This window comes from Benincasa hispida, chromosome 9 (assembly GCF_009727055.1).
Source record: "Benincasa hispida cultivar B227 chromosome 9, ASM972705v1, whole genome shotgun sequence".
Taxonomy (NCBI): domain Eukaryota; kingdom Viridiplantae; phylum Streptophyta; class Magnoliopsida; order Cucurbitales; family Cucurbitaceae; genus Benincasa; species Benincasa hispida.
This window is the reverse complement of record NC_052357.1, coordinates 32,646,275-32,654,463: the sequence shown is the minus strand read 5'-3', so window position 1 is coordinate 32,654,463 and position 8,189 is coordinate 32,646,275.

Sequence of the window (8,189 nt, the reverse complement as noted above, 5' to 3'; positions counted from 1 at the left end):
TTGAAGGTGAAAGACAAAGATATTCCTAAAACTACATTCAGAACTAGATATGGACATTTTGAGTTCTTAATAATGCCGTTTGGATTGACAAATGCTCCTGCGGTATTTATGGACTTGATGAATAGGATATTCCATTCTTATCTGGATCAGTTTTTTATAGTATTCATAGATGACATACTTGTGTATTTCAGTAGTGCGAAAAAACACAAAGAACATCTAAGGATGGTATACAAACTTTAAGTGAAAAGAAGTTATATGCCAAATTTAGTAAGTGTGATTTTTGGTTAAATCAAGTCATATTTCTTGGGCATATAGTTTCAGCTGACGGAGTTAGTGTTGATTCCCAAAAGATAGAAGCAGTAGTTAATTAGGAATGACCCCTGAATGTAACCGAAGTACACAGTTTTCTAAGTTTAGCAGGTTATTATAGGAGATTCGTGGAGGGTTTCTCTAAGATATCCCTTCCATTGACAAACCTGACCAGAAAAGATGCGAAGTTTGAATGGTCGCCAGAATGCGAGCATAGTTTCCAAGTGTTGAAACAAAGGTTAGTATCAACATCAGTATTAACTCTACTACACTAAGTAAAGGGTTTGAAGTTTATTATGATGCATCTCGACAAGGATTAGGATGTATGCTGATGCAGAAGGGAAAAGTAGTAGCCTATGCTTCGCGACAGTTAAAGAAGCATGAATGTAATTACCCTACACACGACTTAGAATTAGCAATAGTTGTGTTAGCTCTAAAATTGTGGAGACATTACCTGTTTGGTGAGCGATGTCATATATTTACAAACCATAAGAGTCTAAAGCATATCTTTGATCAAAAGGAACTAAACTTAAGACAGAGAAGATGGCTTGAATTGATTAAAGATTATGACTGTACAATTGACTATCACCCAGGTAAAGCAAATGTGGTAGCTGATGCCTTAAGTCGAAAAACTAGATCAACTAGAGCTAGTATTAATTCAGTGAAGGGTAGATTGATCCATGAGTTGTATAATACTAGGGCAACATTATCAAGAGGTCGAAAGGGAGGATTACTAGCCTTATTTCAAGTGTGTCCTACTCTTATAGAAAATATTCTACGTGAGCAATTAAAGGATTCTGATCTGAAGAAGTTAGCTGAAGAAGTGGATAAAGGATTGAGGACGGACTATCAACTAAGAACAGAAAAAGTGCTACTAAAGGAGGGTAGGATTTGCGTACCTAAGGACTTAGCTCTTAGACAAGCTATCCTAAAAGAAGCACATAGTTTGGCATATGCTATGCACCCAGGCAGTACGAAGATGTACAGAATATTAAAGAAATCGTACTGGTGGCCGGGTATGAAAAAAGAAATAGCGGAGTATGTTGACAAGTGTCTAATATGTCAACAAGTTAAACCAGAGAGACAGAAACTAGTAGGATTACTTAATCCACTCCCAGTACCAGAATGGAAGTGGGAACATATTACGATGGATTTCTTGTCTGGATTACCTAAGACACCAGCAAGCTATGATGGTATATGGGTAATTGTGGATAGATTGACAAAAATAGCTAAGTTTTTACCTATTAAAGCCATTTATACCCAGAACCAACTAGCTAAGCTATATGTTGATAGAGTCGTAAGTCAGTTTGGAGCTCCAGTTTCAATTGTATTAGATAGAGACTCCAGATTTACATCAAAGTTTTGGCCTAGTTTGCAGAAAGCTATGGGGACCAAGTTATATTTCAGTACCGCTTTTCATCCACAAACGGATGGTCAGTCTGAGTGGATAATCCAGACATTGGAAGACATGCTGAGGGCATGTGTGTTGCAATTCAAAGGCAGTTAGGATACGCATCTGTCGTTAATTGAATTTGCGTATAACAACAGCTACCATTCAAGTATCGGAATGGCACCATATGAAGCCTTATACGGAAGACCTTGTAGGACTCCGATATGCTGGAATGAAGTCGGTGAAAGGAAATTACTAGGTCCAGAACTTGTACAACAGATATCAGATAACATTAAGATTATAAGAGATAATCTTAAGACGACTCGAGATAGGCAAAAAAGTTATGCTGATAAGCGGAGAAGAGAATTAGAGTTTGAAATGGGTGATAAAGTATTTCTGAAAATATCTCCGTGGAAAGGGATACTCAAGTTTGGTAGAAAAGGGAAGTTAAGCCCGAGATATATTGAACCCTATGAGATAATAGAAAGGATTGGTCCAATGGTATATCGATTTGATTTACCTCCAGAATTATCTCGTGTTCATGATGTGTTTCATGTGGCAATGCTTATAAAGTATGTGTCAGACCCTACTCATATATTATCTGAGCAACACGTACAGTTGAAAGAGAATTTGTCGTATAAGGAGGAACCAGTGGAGATTCTGGACAGAAAGAAACAAGTCTTGAGGAATAAGACAATCACATTAGTAAAGGTACTATGGCGGAATCATGCTATAGAAGAAATAACATGGAAAGTTGAGGAACAAATTAGAAATAATTATCCGCAATTGTTTAACTGACGAACTTGTGGCGAAATTTCGAGGACGAAATTTTTATAAAGAGGACGTAAATGTGAACCCTGAATCCCAATTTTACACTTAAGTGAGCTTTCTTGTTTAAATTGTCTTAATTTTCCACTTAATTGTGTGTCCCTATTTAAATTTGTATAAATAAGTTGAGTAGGTTGATGAGAAAGTTAGTGTGAAATGGTGAAGAAGGAATGGGGATTTGAAAAGAAAAATATGGACATTGAGTTTGGAAAATTTGAGAAAAATTGGCTAAGTATGAAAAATTTATGTGAAATGCGTGTTGTGCACAAAGCACTGGAAGGCAAGTGACTAGTGGCACAATCGTGTAGAAATTGCACGGAGACAAACAATGTTCGCAGTAGCTAAGAGTGAGATCGTTGAGAGTGAGATCAACGAGATCGTTGAGAGCGAGATCATTGAGATCGAGACCAGCGAGAAAGTGGGAGAGAGCGAAAGAAGCCTGTGCATCAGCCATGCCTTGTCCGGTGCTACATTCGAACGTCACGCCCATGCCTCACCTATGCATTGAACGGCCGAGCAAGCTTCTGGGCGATGTATTTGGATGCGTTGGGGTGAATTATGCATTTAAAAACCCTAATTTGAATACAAACAAAGCTTGAAGACGTAAGGGCAAACGTCAATTAAAATCTAGGTGTCCGATTAAGAGAAATTCTTAAACCCTAAGAAATTGTGTTGGATGCGTTTGGGAAGAACAGCCGTCCTGTTGCATATAATTTGTATTTGGTATCAGAGTTATTCTGCATGAGTTTTTAGGCAGTAAGTGTCAACTTAAAGGTTGATAACTGCTGCAGTCACGCCCTTCTCTAAGTTAAGAGGGTGGTCTAGGGCGGGGTGTCACACTTTCAAATGATGTGACACTATTGGATGCGACCCATTTTGTGTAGGTAATACAAATGATGTGATCTATAGATCATTCATGTAGAGACATGTGAGTGGAGGCATCCTATACAATGAGTTTGCATATAGACTGGACCATGAAATAGTCAATTTTTCTTTACAACGATCATTTACTGTTAAAAGTGACTATTTCATACTTAAGTAACCTAGGATAACTCGATCTTAAACCTGAGCTAGCTATGAAATCCTGTTTATTCAGGATTCCTTTGATCTGCATGGGTGAGAATAGTCTAGCAGCACTGCTCAATAAGCCTTCCATTTTGGGGATAAGACCAACTGAATAGCTGGGGACATAGCCCTGCAAGATGGAATTCACTCCTACCCATTTTAGGGTTAGCAGATAGGTTGTTCTCTTAAGTACTAATTCCAAGTCTAGAACAATTGGGGCCCTGCCTTCTCATGATAGAGAAAGAGCTTGATTCATAAGTATTATGAATCAAATTGTTCATTAGAGGGTCAGTGGGAACTTAAGGAATGAGATGTATTCACAGGGGTAAAATAATAATCTTGACCCACCTGTGATTACAAACGACCTATGAAGGATCAACTTACTGATTATGGTTTATATGGATAGAAATATATCTACAATGAGGAGAGTGCAACTATCGAGCTATAGTGGTGTGCCTTGATAGTTAACAAATAGTAATTAATTCGATTAAAGAGTTTTGATGAATTAATTATAGATCGTTGGAGCTCATAATCTGTAGATCCATGAGGTTTCTTTATTAGCTCATTGAATTGGAATAACAAATTGATATAGATGTATGAATTTAGGGTTTTCGATTGTTGTATATGATACAATTATAAACATTTATTTTAATTGAAATTCAAAATTGAGAAATCAATTAATATTTAAAATTATGATGTAAATATAAAATTTGATTATTTGGTCATATTAACATTTTATTAATGAATATTAGATATTAAATTAATATTATTTAAAAATCAATTAAAATTAATGTATTTAAATTAATTATTTTAAATTAATTTTATAAAATTATTTTATGAAATCATTTTATGTTAATGGGTTTTTCCAATTTTAGGAAAAATCCACTAACATGTATTATGGAATATCCCCAAGATCCATTGCTAGTCTTCAAGCTGAAGTTGCCCAACATGCAACCTAATACATTTGCATGGTTTTTGCCTATATATAGAAGCTCCATGCATGAAGCCCAGCGAGAGATTGAAAAATAAAAAAGTTCTGAATTGATAACCCTGCTCTCGTTCCTCATCAACTCAACTTGTTCAGGTGTTTCCATCACACATTCCAGCTTGAGCATAATAGAGAAGATCTCAGTAGTAGTCCTCTCGATGATTCAAGCGAGATCTTAGTGTTTTTCAGCTGATTTTGTGGAGGAATCTTCAAAGGTAATATGTGTTTCAAACCCTCTTTTGAATATAATATGTACAACATGCTCGAAACTCAAATTAAATGTAATTTAAGTGCTTATTGATTCTGTAGTCTTCCATTGCATGATATTTCATTCCTTCATAAGTCTATAAGAATTATCTTATCCATAACTATATGTTATGACTATGAAATATGACAAATGGATGTCAAGACTGCCTTTCTAAATGACAATCTTGAAGAAAGCATCTTTATGTCTCAGCCCGAGGGGTTCATAACCCAAGGTCGGAGCAAAAAGTTTACAAGTTGAATCAATCAATTTATGGGTTGAAGAAGGCGTCCAGATCTTGGAACATTAAATTTGATACCGCAATCAAATCTTTTTGTTTTGAGTAGAACATTGATGAACCTTGTGTCTACAAGAAAATCATCAATGGTAAAGTAGCTTTCTTAGTATTTTATGTGGACGATATCCTACTCATTGGGAATGATGTAAGGTACCTTCCTAATATTAAAAAATGTTTAGTAACCCAATTCTAAATGAAAAATTTGAGAGAGGCAACTTATATTGATAAAATGTTGGCCCGATATTCAATGCAGAACTCTAAGAAGGGTTTATTACCTTTTAGGCATGGGATTCACTTGTTTAAGGAACATTTTCCTAAGATACCTCTAGAAATTGAGGATATGAGACGTATTCCTTATGCCTCAGTTCTGGGCAGCTTAATGTATGTTATGCTCTACACTAGGTAAGATATTTGTTATGTAGTAGAAATAGTCAGTAGATACTAGTCCAATCCAACGTTAGATTACTCAATTGCGGTTAAGAATTGTTAGGTTGTATGTCCTAAAACTTGTAGTTTGTAGAGAAACATTTTCGATTATCAATAAATATATTATTCAACATTTCTTCAATAAAGCTATTATTGAATTTGTAAATTGCACTTGTAAAGATTAAATTCAATAAACTAAGATCCATGACTATTATATGAATACTTGAACTTTATGTGGAGATATAAAAGTGAATCAATCAAAATGATCTATAGTATACGAATAAGGTTGAGTGTCTTATTCTGGTAACACTATCAGATGCGGCCCACTCTGTAGTTATTATAATTTGTTGTAAGGTGCTATAAACAAGGTGATCCTAATTCGTTCATGTATTGACATGAGGAGTGGGGGCATCCTATACAACGAGTTCGCGTAAGATCGGACCAAGAAATAAGTCACTCTTACTTTATAACACTATTTACTGTTTAAGATAACTATTTTGATTAGATGACCTAGGTAACTCGATCTTAATCCTAAGCTAACTATGAACTCCCGTTTATTCAGGATTATCCTTAGATTTGCATGAGTGAGGGTTGGCTCAATAGCGCCGGCTTAATAAGCCTCCCATTTCAGGGGTAAAACCAGGTAGATAGCTAGGGACATAGGGTGCAAGATGAAATTCACGCCTACCCGATTTAGGGATAGGAGGAAGGTTATTCTTTTAAGTGTTGAATCCAGGTCTTAAACAAGGGGCCCCACCCTCTCATTGGCCTGAGAGGGATCCGACTAAATGATTGGATCATAACCCAATTGTTCATTAGATAATCAGTGAAACTTTAGGAGCAAGACGTAATTGCGAGGGTAAAACAGCATTTGACCCAGTCGTTATTACGAACAACCTGTGAAGGATTGACTTACTGATTATGGTTAAATTAAGTAAACACAAATATATCTACAGTGAGGAGAGTGCAACTATCGAGCTATAGTGGTATGACTCGATAGTTAACGAATATTGATTAATTCGGTCTAAAGAGTTTTAGCTAATTAATCTCAAATCGTTGGAGCTCATGATTTGTAGGTCTATAGGGTCCCTCTACTAGCTCGTAAAACATGAACACCTTGAATTAGTAAATTGAGTAAATTTGGAATGATATCAATTTGAAGTGTTCAAATTGAATTTAGGGTTTGAATTTGAATAGTTCAAATTAAAAATATGGTTTGTATAATTATATTCGATATAATTAATTAACATTTAATTTATCGAAATTAAACTAAATTGGAGAGTTTATAATATTTAAATATTAATTACATGAATAGGATTCATGTTTAAAATTAGATGTGTGATTAATTTAATATTTGGTATTAAATGATTATTTAATTAATTAAAATCAAATTAATTTTTAATTTTAATTCAATTTGAGAAATTGGTTTTTGAAATATTGAATTTAATTAATTATGAATTTATTAAATAATATTTTAGTTAATTTTGAATTAATTAAAATTAGAAATTAAAGTTGGAAATTGAGTTCTTAGTGGAAACATCCAATCTTATCTATATAGGAGGTGGATTCTTCCTAATTCACATGTCTTCCCCACTTCATCTTGTCCATTTGAAATGGCATCATCAATCTCCATAGTGGCTGCATGAAGAAGAATGATAAAACTCTTCAATTTTGGCTGATTAAAAAAGACATTAAGACTGTTGAAAACTAGTTTCTACAAAAATTGTTTCCCTCTCTGAAAACCCACACCAATTCCTTCACAAATTCAATTCAATTGTGAGTTCCACCACTCAAATTCAAGGCTAAGCATAGTAGAGAAGACCTCTTGGTGATCCACAACTTCAATTGGAGAAGATTGCAGCTTAAATACGTGTTTGAAGAGAATCTTCAAAGGTATGTGTTGAAACCTTCTTAATACCCTATAAACATGCTTATTTTGATGTCAAAAATTAAGGAATTAGAATGCTTAATGATCATGTTTTCTTCCGCTTCATGTTTATGTATTCCAACAAGAATATATTCAAGTATCTTAAGAGAACGAGGGACTATATACTGGTGTATGGAGCTAAAGATTTGATCCTTAAAGGATACACTGACTCTGATTTCCAAACTGACAAGGATTCTAGGAAATCCACGTCAAGATCGGTGTTCATCCTGAAAGGAGGAGCTGTAGTATGGTGTAACATCAAGCAAGAATGTATTGCAGACTCTACTATGGAAGTGGATATGTAGCTGCTTATGAAGTAACAAAGGAAGTAATTTGGCTCAGGAAGTTCCTAAGTGATTTGGAAGTTGTTCCAAACATAGACTTACCTATCATTTTGTACTTGACAATAGTGGGGCCGTAGCCAACTCTAAAGAGTCTTGCAGTCACAAACAAGGAAAACATATTGAGAGGAAGTATCACTTGATACGGGAGATTGTGCAACGAGCAGATGTAATCGTCACAAAGATCGCTTCGAAGCACAACATTCTTGATCCATTTACGAAGGCTCTCTCAGCTAAAGTGATAGAGAGTCATCTAAAGAGTCTCGGTCTGCGAGACATGTATATTGTATAATTTAGGTCAAGTGAGAGATATGTAATGGGTATATAGATACTATAATTTATTATATTTATTTACCATTCCCGCTGTTTTGGG